Genomic DNA, 14,739 nt, shown 5'->3' on the forward strand with positions numbered 1-14,739 from the left:
CTTCCTCCTAGAAAGTCCATTAGCCCTGACAGGCATCGCTGGTGTAAATCACCACACGGCACTCAAGGAGAATATAGTTATTATAACAATTGCTGCATTGCATGATGCTCATGCCATCCGGAAATGTAGGTCTAATTAGCTCTAAGCTGCAGAAGATTTGAGTATGGTAGTTTCATTTTGGCTTAATGCTCAGTGCCTGGTGTAAAATCTGAATTTATAACTCTTTTTTTTAATCATTTCTGCATGGCTCAACCAGTCGTATCAAAACTACTGCATGTTACAGACTTTAAAAAGTGATTCCCTGTAGGCATTTTAAGGTATAGGATCTATTATGGGAAGATATATATTTGACAGCATTCTGTTTATTACTCATTTCCACTACATTGTTCATGAACATAGTGAAAGATGTTCACAGTGGTAAGTAACATTTTATTCCAGGAAAAAGAAACAGAGGCAACTTCCTTCAGTATGTACTAGAAACAGCATGTCAGCAACTCCAGGACTAATGGGTGAATGCTTTGTGTACTCCATCAAGACCCTCATAAACAAAAGAAACTTTTAATACTACATATCACCCTAGATTTCAATCAAAAATATTTTCTTATTTAAAGTAGTGTGTCAGAATACCCTGGCAGTCCAGTGGTTAAGACTGTGCTTTCATTGCCTGTGTGTGCAGGTTCGATCTCTGTTTGGGGAACTAGGATCCCACAGTCTGTATGGTGGGTAAAGAAATAAATAAATAAAAATAGTATGTCTCAGCAGTGCACAATCTGTTACATTTCTGAACATTTTAAAAAGCCAAACCCAGGTAGCCTCATCTCTCCTGCTTTGGTCCTCAAGACCAGCTGTTTAGAAATGGGAAGTGAAGACATCTTTGTCATTTGTTCTCCCATTTACTTATTCCATTTGTGTCTGAACTAGTGCAGCTCTTTTCCCAAGATGTTGAAGGGAGCTGCCTCAAAGAGGTCCCACTTTCAGAAATGACCCCAGGCACGACTTCCTGATTCTACTCCACACTTGTTTGCTCAGCTCCAGTCTCTCTAATTTCTGCCCTTATCATTGTCCCTTGGCTCCCTAGGTTGTGACTCTGGTCAGATTCTCTGCTTGGCTCTCAGTCTGGCCTTACTCCAGGTACTCACCTTAGGATTGCTCTGCAGCCCTTGGGTCACTCCCAACGCATCCCAGGGAATCTGAGCCTAGGTCCAGTGGCCTGAAGACTCCAACCGTCTAAAGTTCAGGCAATATTTTTGAAGAGAAGAGGTTTCAGGTAAAATGTAAAATTTACTGAGGCAACTGCATATATAAGATCTTTGGTGTGGGGTCCTTTCTGCTGCCCTTCATGTACCTCACCAAAGTCTATGGAGCCCAGAGCTCTATTCTTCATAATGGCTTAGTATAGAGCTGGGGCAAGTGTTGTCATGGCCAAGTTGACCCAGAGCCTGACCTCACTGAGCTACCAAATCAATCAACTTAGGCATTACCTACTTCTAGAATTCTTCCTGTGTGCAATTACTCTATCATTTAAACCCATTTTCATTGGATATTCTGTTACATGCAGCCGAAGCATTGTGATTAAATTGCTAGGAATACTACAATCTTCCATTCTCGAAGTATATAACAAGTAGAGAAGAATGAACATGGACCTGATACTTGGATCTTGGAGGCACATCTTAACTCCCTCAGTGGTGCAACTTCATTTATTGTTTTATCTGTCTCTCTATTGAACTGTCAGCTTCTTAAGAGTCTAATTTCCTGTTTGGAGAGAGAGTATACTATTTATTGAGACTTTTGCAAACCCCAAACATCTTGATTGGATGCCACTACCACTTACTAGTTGTATGATCTTGAGCAAATGATTTAATCACTCTAATTCAAAAAAGTGAGAAAAATAATATGTGCCATAATATCCACTTCATAGAATTATTGTACAATAAACTGAGATAATTCATGTGATAAACAAACTTATCTTAGCACAAAATGTAAGAATTTTTAAGGAAGTTAATATTTTAGTTTTGTATATTCACCATCCACCTAGAATGCATCTTGACATTTAAAAAAAGATTGTTGAGTGAATGAGTTACTGAACAGATGGATGACTTAGTGAATGAATGAGTGAATAAGAACTTTGTTGCTTTGAGTATTCCAGGAGGCACACATTTTTGATATTTGAGACATTGAAAATCAGTTTATGGTGTGATATGACTTAAAATCATAGACTTTTCAGTTGTTTTGTATCAAATGTAATGGTTTTCATTTATTCATTCTTACAAATACCTGGGAAAGATTTGCCCCAAAGAAATGGATTATCTTAGTAAATATTCTTTTCTTGCTTTTGTCCCCAAGGACACAGAGCAGACATACCTCTCACTTTCAGGCCTGATATCAGCTTTCCAAAGTTGAAAGGCCAGCTCTGACTTCTGAGACTAGGCCTCAGCAGACCCTCTCCATCTCCTGACCTTGGGAAGCTGCTGCAAGTGGCTGCTTGGTAGTAAGCAGGGGTCACAGGGTGAACTGAGTTCTCACGGTTGACAGCACTGGAACAGAACAGAAGACACCTCAGACGGAGAGTAGTGTCACAGCCAGCATGATATTCAGGCTTTCAATACCCAGGTATTCAGCACGTGGAGAGGGTGCCATGGGACACCAACTCTCCTCCTTCTTCAGGACCACGAGCTGCTTGAGAATACTGGCTACTTAGAGCTTTAAGCGGAGTCCCTCCCTGAGAATTGCTCAGAGAATTTCGCAGAAAGAAGAGGCCTTGCCCAGCATTTTGTTCCTTCTCCAGTAGCAACCCACCTCCAAAGACTGCTCATTTCTGAGGTCTAACCTCCTTGCCTTAATTCACGGCAACCCAAGGGCCACCCCAGATCTGAGGCCGCAGACACTGCTGCAATCACCAATCAGTTCTATGTCTACCTCTATCCCATCGCACTTCTTCATTTCACTTGCTACTCCTGTGAAGAAGTCCTAGAAAATCTCCTGCACACTAGTTACAGAATTCATTTCCAGGAAGTCTGACCTAAAATAGAGTTGTTTTAAGTGTCAGAGATACAGCAATGAATAGCCCAGAATTCTCATAGACAACACTAGAGGTGAAGGAAGGGGGAAGGAATGAGAAAAGGAGATAAATAAAAATATATCAAACAGGGATAAATATTATGAAAACAAATGAAACAAAATAAGGAGAATGAAAAATGAAGGGGATGCTATTTTCAATAGTCTCATTAGAGTACTCCTCCTTGATAAGGGGCATTTGAGCAGAGACCTGAATGAAATGAGTGAAGCATGTCAGAATCTGAAAGAATATTTCAGGCAGAGGCAAGGGCAAGTGCAAAGGGCCTGAGGAGATGTGTTTAGTGTATTTGCAGAATAGTGAGAAAACCTGAGTGGCTGGACAGAGTGAAAGAAGGGGAGAACAAGTTGTATTTTATGTTTTTAAGTAATTCTTCTGGCTGCTATGTGAAAATGAGATTGGGAAAGGACGCAAGGGTGACAGTAGAAAGACCAGTTAGGAGGTTAATATAATACTCAGATAAGAGATAGCCAGTCCCAGATAATCAAAGAATATGAGCATCTTCTTCATGCAAATCTGTGAGTTATGCTAGATAACACACCCACCTGTGTATATGCCCCCCAATTAGTTAAAGGTTCAGGGTACCTTTTAAAGGTTCTAGTCACCAATTCGAATGTGTATTTTTGTGTGTGTATTAGATTGGAAGGGGGAGAAACAGTCCTCCATACATCCAAGCAATTCTCTAGCACCAGTTAGGTATTCTACAATTCAATTCAATCCTGGTACTATCTATCTGAATTCAGCATCAGATTCCTTAGGTTATGAGTTCAGGCCCACAGGGCTGCCCACCTCTTTAGAGACTATTCACAAGCCCAGATGCTTCTGACTGACCTGTGCTTTTGACAAACTGGTTATAAATCTGAGGTTCCAGTGATGCCCTTCTTTGGGTTCAGTTAATTCACCAGAGTGGCTCAGAGAACTCAGAGAAACATTTTGCTTACTAGATTACCAGTTTACTTTAAAAAGTATATAATTCAGAATACAAATGAATGCCCAGATGGAAGAGATGCATAAGACAAAGTATGTGGAAAGGTCATGGAACATCCACGCTACTCTCCCCAAATATCCGTGTGTTCACCAACCCACAAGCTCTCTGAACCCTGTCCTTTGGGGTTTTATAGGGCTTGATCACATAGGCATGATTGATTAAGTCAATGGTGATTGGTGTTGAACTCCATTTCAAGCCCCTCTTCTATCCCCAGAGGTCAGGGGACAGGAGTTGGGAGGGAAGTAGGAGAATGAAAGTTTGAATTATCTAATCACATGCTTGACTTCATTAGCAACCAGCCCCCATTCTTAACTGGATTCCAAAAGTCACCTCATTAGCCTAACAAAAGACAACTTTATGTTCTTTTCACATAGGAAATTCCAAAGGTTTAGAAGCTCTGTGACAGAAAGGGGGACAAAGACCAAATATATATTTTTTATTATAAATAACAATATTACACCCTACAACCCTCATTTCAGAAGACTGTCAGAGGAAACTACTTTCTCCAGAAATGAGTTATCCATCACAGCAGGTATTTAACAAGAGACCCAAGGACATAATAGTTACAAAGGTGCTAAGAAGTAATCTGACTCCAGATATACAAAATACTTAAGGTAGATTTGCTGATGGATTAGATATGGTTTTGGAAAGGAAGGAAAGAAGGACAGAAAAAAGGAAAGAAAGAAGGAGGAAGGGGGACAGGAAAGGGGGAGAGAGAGAGGGAAGGAGGGAGAGAGTAAACAATAACTTTGAGATTTAGTCTGAGCAACTAAAAGATAAAATGAAATTGTTAAATTTTAAGCCTGTTAAGTTTGAGTCACCTTTAGATACTTAAATGAAGCTTTGAATAAGGAATTGGGACTCTGAAGTTAAAAAGAAAGATCCAAGCTGAAGATATGAATTTGGTTGTTATTGGCATACATGGTATTTATTTATTTATTTATTTATTTTTTCAGTGGGTTTTGTCATACATTGACATGAATCAGCCATAGATTTACACGTATTCCCCATCCCGATCCCCCCTCCCACCTCCCTCTCCACCCGATTCCTCTGGGTCTTCCCAGTGCACCAGGCCCGAGCACTTGTCTCATGCATCCAACCTGGGCTGGTGACCTGTTTCACCATAGATACATGGTATTTAAAGCTGTGAGCCTGATGAGGTCATCAAGGAGAATTCAGGGCCCAAGAGTACTCCAGTATTTACAAATCTAGGTAGTAAGAAGGAACCAAGAAAGGATACTGAGAAGGAACAATAATAAGGTAGGAAAAAATCAAGTATGGTGTCCTGGAAGCCAGGTAAAGGAAGTACATTATGAAAAAGGGAACAATCAACTGCTAATAGATTGAGCAACATGCATCCTAAGAATTGACATTTGGACTTGGCAACATGGAACTTAATTACTGGCAACTTTGACAAGAACTGTTTTTGTCAGTGGTGAGGACAAAAGCCTTTGGAAGAGTTCACAAAAGAATGGCAGAAGGGAACTCCAGTTGAATAATAGAATTATCTGGAGTTCTGGGTAATTCTAAATAATAGAACTATCTGGAGTTCTGGTCTAAGACTCTGAAGTTAAGCCCAACTTCAAGGACGGCTGTATTCAATTGGCAGTGTCTGCCATGACTACATGATAGGAAAACTGTGGTATTTATGCCACATATTTACTATTCTGTTCCAGAATATATAGTGACTCATTCCATATTTTCTATATACCTTTTTATGCTATCATCCATTTGAGGCACTCATTAATGGTTAATTTTATATTGTTCCAATAAACTTTTGGTTTCTCAACATCCATATGTTCTTGAGTATAAAAGGGTGTTTTACTAAATTATATAGATGGCAAGAATACACAGAACTGTACAAAAAAGATCTTCACAACCCAGATAACCACGATGGTGTGATCACTGGACTACAGCCAGACATCCTGGAATGTGAAGTCAAGTGGGCCTTAGGAAGCATCACTACGAAAAAAGCTAGTGGAGGTTATGGAATTCCAGTGGAGCTATTTTAAATCCTGAAAGATGACACTGTGAAAGTGCTGCACTCAATATGCCAGCAAATTTGGAAAACTCAGCAGTGGCCACAGGACTGGAAAAGGTCAGTTTTCATTCCAATCCCAAAGAAAGGCAATGCCAAAGAATGCTCAAACTACCACACAATTGCACTCATCTCACACGCTAGTAAAGTAATGCTCAAAATTCTCCAAGCCAGGCTCCGGCAATACATGAACCATGAACTTCCAGATGTCCAAGCTGGTTTTAGAAAAGGCAGAGGAACCAGAGATCAAATAGCCAACATCTGCTGGATCATTGAAAAAGCAAGAGAGTCCTGCTTTATTGACTATGCCAGCGCCTTTGACTGTGTGGATCACAATAAACTGTGGAAAATTCTGAAAGATATGGGAATACCAGACCACCTGACCTGCCTCCTGAGAAACCTGTATGCAGGTCAGGAAGCAACAGTTAGAACTGGACATGGAACAACAGACTGGTTCCAAGTAGGAAAAGGAGTATGTCAAGGCTGTATATTGTCACCCTGCTTATTTAACTTATATGCACAGTACATCATGAGAAACGCTGGGCTGGAGTAAGCACAAGCTGGAATCAAGATTGCTGGGAGAAATATCAATAACCTCGGATATGCAGATGACACCACCCTTATGGCAGGAAGTGAAGAAGAACTAAAGAGCCTCTTGACGAAAGTGAAAGAGGAGAGTGAAAAAGTTGGCTTAAAGCTCAACGTTCAGAAAACTAAGATCATGGCATGTGGTCCCATCACCTCATGGGAAATAGATGGGGAAACAGTGGAAACAATGGCTGACTTTATTTTTCTGGGCTCCAAAATCACTGCAGATGATGATTTCAGCCATGAAATTAAAAGACGCTTACTCCTTGGAAGGAAAGTTATGACCAACCTATACAGCATATTAAGAAGAAGAGACATTACTTTGCCCACAAAGGTCCGTCTAGTCGAGGTTATGGTTTTTCCAGTGGTCATGTATGGATGTGAGAGTTGGACTATAAAGAAGCTGAGTACCAAAGAATTGATGCTTTTGAACTGTGGTATTGGAGAAGACTCTTGAGAGTCCCTTGGACTGCAAGGATATCCAACCAGTCCATCCTAAAGGAGATCAGTCCTGGGTGTTCATTGGAAGGACTGATGCTGAAGCTGAAACTCCAATACTTTGGCCACCTGATGCGAAGAGCTGACTCATTTGAAAAGAGCCTGATGCTGGGAAAGATTGAGGGTAGGAGGAAAAGGGGATGACAGAGGATGAGATGGTTGAAGGGCATCACCGACTTGATGGACATGGGTTTGGGTAGACTCCAGGAGTTGGTGATGGACAGGGAGGCCTGGCGTGCTGCGGTTCATGGGGTTACAAAGAGTCGGACATGACTGAGCGACTGAACTGAACTGAGCTGATACCTTAGTTGGATAGTTTTAAACCAGTTCCCAATGTATCATATAAAGCAATTTATGAGATACTGCAGTGTCCTGAAAGAATTTGAGATGTCTCAAAGAGATATCACAACTCTTTGAATAACTAATTGACTAAGTGAAGAGACTTAGAAAGGGTAGAAAAATCAACATTTGTCTATATACTGCACACTTGCATTTCCTGTCTCCCTCTTCCCTGGGAGTCAAGACTAAATAATACAGGTTTGTGTATATCTATATGTATGTGTGTGTGTGTGTATATATATATGTATATATATTTTTTTATACAGATATTTCATTTGCACTGAAGGTCAAATGAGGTTGCTCCATCAAACGGCCACAATGTACAGGAAGAGAAACATGTAGGAACAAGAGGTACACAGAAACATTAAAATTTAATTCAATGGGCAACTGATTCCCATTAAGACCATACTTGCTTCAAGTTTTGTTTCGTCCTCGTCTCCAAAAGCACTCACCCCTTTGAGAAAATATTTCTTTGCTATGGTTTTTTCAAAAGTTAATTTCGCTTTAAATTTGCATTCTAACACATAACTTCTCAGAGTTGGAAAATATCTTCAACTATCTTGTTCAAACATCTACCCTCTGTTATGAGTGAATCCTCAGTGTACTGGGCCTGAGAGATGGCCCTTGGATCTCCAGTTAAACACCTCCTGTAAAGGACAACTCACTTGATCTGGAGAAAGCAGTTCCCTCCAACTGTCATTCTTCTGAAATGAGAGTTGAAGGGCGACCTGAACATTCAAATAACTGGGGAAATATGCACATAGGAAGTTGTGTTTTCTCACATAACCTACAAGTTTGCACAACAAGAGGCTCAGATTCTTTGGTTATCTGGGGTTGATTTATTTTGATGATTCTCTGATTTCTGAGGCACCAAGACAGAGCAAGCATTCTTTATTTGTCAACTAAATGGCCTCCAACTATGCCCAGACTTAAGAGGGCTCCCATTAAAATAAACTCAAGGCTGTCTGATTTTTAAATCTCTTTTGTTCCTGGTCTAGCAGACATGTGTATGGTTGGGAGGGTGGAGGGACAACTAGAATAACAACCTCCTAGTTCTCTAATTATGGCACCAATAATCCCCTTTATATTCTGGTGTTTTGTAGCATGTTTATGGTTTTCATCTTACAGGCTGGAAAAAAAGCTCACTCCAGTTGCAACAAATTCATGAGGCCCCCACCACAGGCCTCAGGCAAGGAAACAAACAAACAGAATTCATGGGAACCCAGTTTCTCAGATTAAATATGACAATGGTGTAGAATCCATATGTCACAGGAAAAGGGGGGTATTTAAAAGTCTCCAGGGTGCCCTGTCAAATCAGGATTATCCAGGACCCATGCAATTGTTCATTTTTTATCCTCAGTGAAATGTCATATGGATTCTGTCCTTCGCTTATGCTTAAAGATGGATGGCCAATTGTTTAAGCCTGGCGTTTTTCATTAATTAGGTCTTTGCCACCAAAGCTTTAAGTGAAGTCATCTAATATAGACTTTGCCTAGTAGGCTGTAGAAAATTGGTATTAATTACTATTTTTTATTAATTTTTTATTTTCCATATGATTCAGATAGTCAAGGAGAATAGGGCTTTGAAATTTTACAAACCAATTCTCCATTGATAACAGAAAACATTCGATTCATTTTCAGGAGTGAGCAATGTCATCAATCAGGCCTAGGTATGCCACAATCAAACAAAGAAGAGCAAGAAGGTGAAAGACAAATTTTGCCTTTTTCCATGCATAGAGAGATAGAATAAGAATGTGTTTTAGTTCATCTGTTGATTCTAAATGCTGATTTACAGGCTCAAGTATCAAAATGACATTCTCTTTCATTCTAAAGGGAAAACAGTTTTAAAGACCAGCAAGGCAATCTGGTTGTATCCATCATTACCCTTAGTTAATGACCTACTTGTTAGTTAGCAGCTGCTATTACCAAGGAAAGGTACCTGGTTTCTAACAGTAGTACCTCATTGCTGGTTAGAAAGAGAGAATGAGAGAAATCAATGGCCTGCCTCAGGGCCATGTGGGTGAGTGGACTCAGCTTGAAAAGGATGTGCTTTCCTTCAAGTTACCTAGAATAAATATGTCTTTGTCTTGAACAAAACCTGAAAATAAAGAACAATCTAGTACAGAGTTACCCTCAAAAACTGGACAAAGTCAATTGGAAAGAAGCAAGATTATAAGGAAAGTATTTTCAGGGCTCACATTTCCTTGGAGAAAAATATAAACATAACTTTGACAACAAAATGCCAGTTTATCCATTTCTTGTGAAAAACTTGACTAGTAAGCAAAAAGAAAATCATTGTGCCAGTATGATTGAGTACGTTCTTCCTGCTGTCAAGCCACATGGAAAGTCAAACTTGAGGATCAGAAGGGGACTTGAAGCTCATGAAATCATAAGGCTGCATAAATGGGATCTTTAATGACCTCCATCTGACAGTGACAAAGATCTTGCCAAATGGATCATACCTTGTCAAAGTCCTTCAGCTCAAACTCCTTACATTCATTGCCACATGAGCTCTAGCCACTAGAACAAAGAATAAAGAAACACAAAACTAAAATCAAGCATCTCCCACTGGTCTTTGAGCAGTCCATGGCGAGTTTAGTGTCTTCCTTTCTGGCTGATTTAGAGGCAGAAAATAACCAAGTCTCACAAGCATAAGCACAAATCCATGTATTCAGAATATTAAAGACACAAGAAAGTAGTGAAAGTGAAAGTCATTCAGTCGTGTCCGACTCTTTGTGACCCCATGGACTATACAGTCCATGGAATTCTCCAGGCTGGAATACTGGGTTGGGTAGCCTTTCCCTTCTCCAGGAGATCTTCTCAACCCAGGGATCAAACCCAGATGTTGTGCATTGCACATGGGTTCTTTACTGGTTGAGCCACAAAGGAAGCCCAAGAATACTGGAGTGGGTAACCTATCCTTTCTCCAGTGGACACAAGTGATATAGATTAAAAGTGCAATCTAAAATCAAAGAGGACACAAATAGATGGAGAAATATACCGGGTTCATGGATTGGAAGAATCAATATTGTGAAAATGACTATACTACCCAAAGCAATCTATAGATTCAATGCAATTCCTATCAAGCTACCAATGGTATTCTTCACAGAACTAGAACAAATAATGTCACAATTTGTATGGAAATATAAAAAACCTCGAATAGCCAAAGCAATCTTGAGAAAGAAGAATGGAACGGGAGGAATCAACCTGCCTGACTTCAGACTATACTACAAAGCCACAGTCATCAAGACAGTATGGTACTGGCACAAAGACAGAAATATAGATCAATGGAACAGAATAGAAAGCCCAGAGATAAATCCACATACCTATGGACACCTTATCTTTGACAAAGGAGGCAAGGATATACAATGGAAAAAAGACAACCTCTTTAACAAGTGGTGCTGGGAAAACTGGTCAACCACTTGTAAAAGAATGAAACTAGAACACTATCTAACACCATACACAAAAATAAACTCAAAATGGATTAAAGATCTAAATGTAAGACCAGAAACTATAAAACTCCTAGAGGAGAACGTAGGCAAAACACTCTCCGACATAAATCACAGCAGGATCCTCTATGACCCACCTCCCAGAATATTGGAAATAAAAGCAAAAATACACAAATGGGACCTAATGAAACTTAAAAGCTTTTGCACAACAAAGGAAACTATAAGCAAGGTGAAAAGACAGCCCTCAGATTGGGAGAAAATAATAGCAAATGAAGAAACAGACAAAGGATTAATCTCAAAAATATACAAGCAACTCCTGCAGCTCAATTCCAGAAAAATAATGACCCAATCAAAAAATGGGCCAAAGAACTAAACAGACATTTCTCCAAAGAAGACATACAGATGGCTAACAAACACATGAAAAGATGCTCAACATCACTCATTATTAGAGAAATGCAAATAAAAACCACAATGAGGTACCATTACACACCAGTCAGGATGGCTGCTATCCAAAAGTCTACAAGCAATAAATGCTGGAGAGGGTGTGGAGAAACGGGAACCCTCTTACACTGTTGGTGGGAATGCAAACTAGTACAGCCACTATGGAGAACAGTGTGGAGATTCCTTAAAAAACTGGAAATAGAACTGCCATATGACCCAGCAATCCCACTTCTGGGCATACACACCGAGGAAACCAGATCTGAAAGAGACACGTGCACCCCAATGTTCATCACAGCACTGTTTATAATTGCCGGGACATGGAAGCAACCTAGATGCCCATTAGCAGACGAATGGATAAGGAAGCTATGGTACATATACACAATGGAATATTACTCAGCCATTAAAAAGAATCCATTTGAATCAGTTCTAATGAGATGGATGAAACTGGAGCCCATTATACAGAGTGAAGTAAGCCAGAAAGATAAAGACTAATACAGTATACTAACTCATATATATGGAATTTAAAAAGATGGTAACGATAACCCTATATGCAAAACAGAAAAAGAGACACAGATGTACAGAACAGACTTTGGGACTCTGTGGGAGAAGGCAAGGGTGGGATGTTCTGAGAGATTAGCATTGAAACAAGTATACTATCAAGGGTGAAACAGATCACCAGCCCAGGTTGGATACATGAGACAAGTGCTCAGGGCTGGTGCACTGGGAAGACCCAGAGGGATGGGATGGGGAGGGAGATGGGAGGGGGGATCGGGATGGGGAACACATGTAAACCCATGGCTGAGTCATGTCAATGTATGGCAAAAACCACTACAATACTGTAAAATAATTAGCCTCCAACTAATAAATGAAAAAATAAAATAAAAGTGCAATCTAGGAATCTAGCAATTGATGCTCAAGTTCTTAAATTAATAATGATTTTTTTTAAAAAAAAAAGCAAATTAGTTACATTCAGAGGATGTTATGAACCAATTCATTATCTTTATGGTAAATAAAGAGAAAGAATCAAGCATCTCCTATATGAACCATGCCATTTGGTAATCAAAGAAAAGATGAGGGGAAGCATCTGTTTATAAATTTTCTAGCTAATAAATGAAAGGGGGATGATAGAATTAGACATTCCCATTTAGCAATTCTCGGGCATTGAGCATTGGCTAATGTTAGCATCTAAAAACATGCACATATCAGACTTCATGTGCCTCCTGGTGAAAGAACTCAGTGACACCTACCAAATGGATTGAACCTGAATCTAGTGGGGTCTCTGAATATAGTTCCCAACTTTAGAAAATACAGAAAACCTAGGAACTGTACAATGAATATATAATCGGCAACATTTGTATTATAGGAAAACTCTACAGATGAAAAGGTCAGTTGGAATAAAAAGAAAGGAATGTATGAGAAATCTGTAGATTAGGAGAGGCTTGAAAGACATTGATTCTTTTGTAATCAGAAAAACTAGAGTGTCTAAGGATGCTCACTTTCATGGTAAAACTATAAAGGACACAAGGAAGAGATTACTATAAAAGTTCAGGATAGTAGTTACTTTGGGGAAAGCAGTAAGATCAGATGGGGTACACAGAGAGCTTTCTGTGATAACTAACACACTTTTATCTCTTGATTTCTGTGGTGGTTAGAAGGGTGCTCCTTCTAACTCATTAAACTATATACCTATTTTGTGTTTCTTTTTATCTGTTTGCTTTAACAATAAAAGACTTGCAGAATGAGTAATTTACTCTTCCTCTTTCTCTTTGGTTTTGTTTTATGGGTACTTGGGCCTCAGGAAAGCATCTAACCCTCCATAAGAAACTCAGCCATCAGTCACTGCCCCATGTCAAAATAGTTCGGTACTACCACATGATGGGCTATGTCCATTCTAATTTGCTGATTTTGGTCTATCCTTGACTGACAGCTCTTATGGTTACTCTCTTTTGGCTCAAAAGCAACATTTCTTAGAATGCCTCCAGGAATACAAAGCCACCCCAGGAGATCTACTAGGCTTTGTATCTTAGTGGTGACAAATAGGAGTTTGAGATGGCTGAAGTTACTGTCTTTAAGAGTCTTCCTTCCTATGGACCAGAGTGTGGTGGCAGCGTGTCTGTTGGAAAAGGACAGTGACATCAGCATCCTAGTACATTACCAAGATGAAAAAAAATGATCTCCTCAAAGCTAGTCAAGAAATTATACACCATTTAGAATTCCTTCTTTCAGTAAAAAGTAGCAAAGCTACAAATAGTTCATAAAAGCTTTCCAGGGCATGCAGTAGGGTTGGGGAGGTAGTTGCTAAAAGAATCCTAAAGGACAGAGGAGATAGGATGACTTCAATTGTATCAGTTTTTACAGATCCTTATCCAGCCCCCTTCCACTGCTCAAGCAGGCTTTGGCTGCATATGTGTCTACTTGACCAAAAAGAGCTCTGGCACCTTCTTTAGATGAGCCCATCTCATTCTTAGGCAGTTTGCAGCCAATGCCTAGATACAAGAAAATTAGTGCCTTGAAAGCAAAAGTGAAGACCTCAGCTTCAGTATCATGAGGTCTACCCACTTGTTTTTGCAGCTCCCTGCCCCCAAATCATTTCTGACCATTATTTTTAATAATGATGATGATAAATTATTTTTGAAGTTCATGGCTCAAGAACACTTGAGACTGGCTTATATTAAATTGACCAATAAAGTGTCTTGAGTCAAGGCAAATTGTAAGGGAATGCAGAGATTTGAGAGTATGGGACATGGGAGAAGAGGGAGCTATTGGAAAGAAATCTCTAAGCACAAAGCACTTTATAAGCTTTCAAAGTGCTTTTAAAGTCAATCTGATATGTAACTGAAAGCTAACAAAACTGCACATGTATATCCCATACCTAGACTGCATTCACACAGAGCATGTAAAATTCAAAATGCAATGTTTTATGGGAGCTGAAAGTCATGCTGTGTCTGCCTATCAGGAAGCTGATGAAACAAGACTTTTGATTACCTCAGTCAGTGGCACCCTGGAACCAGAGACAATAGCTCTGCCACACCCAAGCCCCTGTAAGGAAGTTTGGACTCCATTTCTTCAGTGGACAGTCTATGGACTCTGTGATAAGAATCCTTGTATTAGAAGCCAGTTTGTCCAATATCCTCAGTTTATTGATGGGGGAACTAAAGTCTAAGGAGGGATACTTGCTTAAGGTCATTGAAGTAAACACTAATTACATCCTCCCCTTCTTCCCATTTTTGTTTGGGTAATTATTTGCCATACAGCCATGTGCTCAGAAAAGTGGCCCACTGCTGACTCCTGAGGGGTCATGAGCTATGACTGGTGAAAGCCAGTCA

The 14,739-nt window shown here is 39.8% G+C and overlaps 1 long non-coding RNA gene across 1 annotated transcript in view; it reads right to left on the reverse strand.

The window, feature by feature from the left end:
• Positions 1-2,387: 2,387 nt before the first annotated feature.
• The window catches only part of LOC122439627, a 99,045-nt gene continuing 86,693 nt past the window's right edge, over positions 2,388-14,739 (reverse strand). Inside the window, exon 4 of the long non-coding RNA XR_006268944.1 lies at positions 2,388-2,534. This is a non-coding gene — a long non-coding RNA (uncharacterized LOC122439627). The remainder of the gene's footprint in view (positions 2,535-14,739) is intronic.

This window comes from Cervus canadensis, chromosome 4 (assembly GCF_019320065.1).
Source record: "Cervus canadensis isolate Bull #8, Minnesota chromosome 4, ASM1932006v1, whole genome shotgun sequence".
Taxonomy (NCBI): Eukaryota; Metazoa; Chordata; class Mammalia; order Artiodactyla; family Cervidae; genus Cervus; species Cervus canadensis.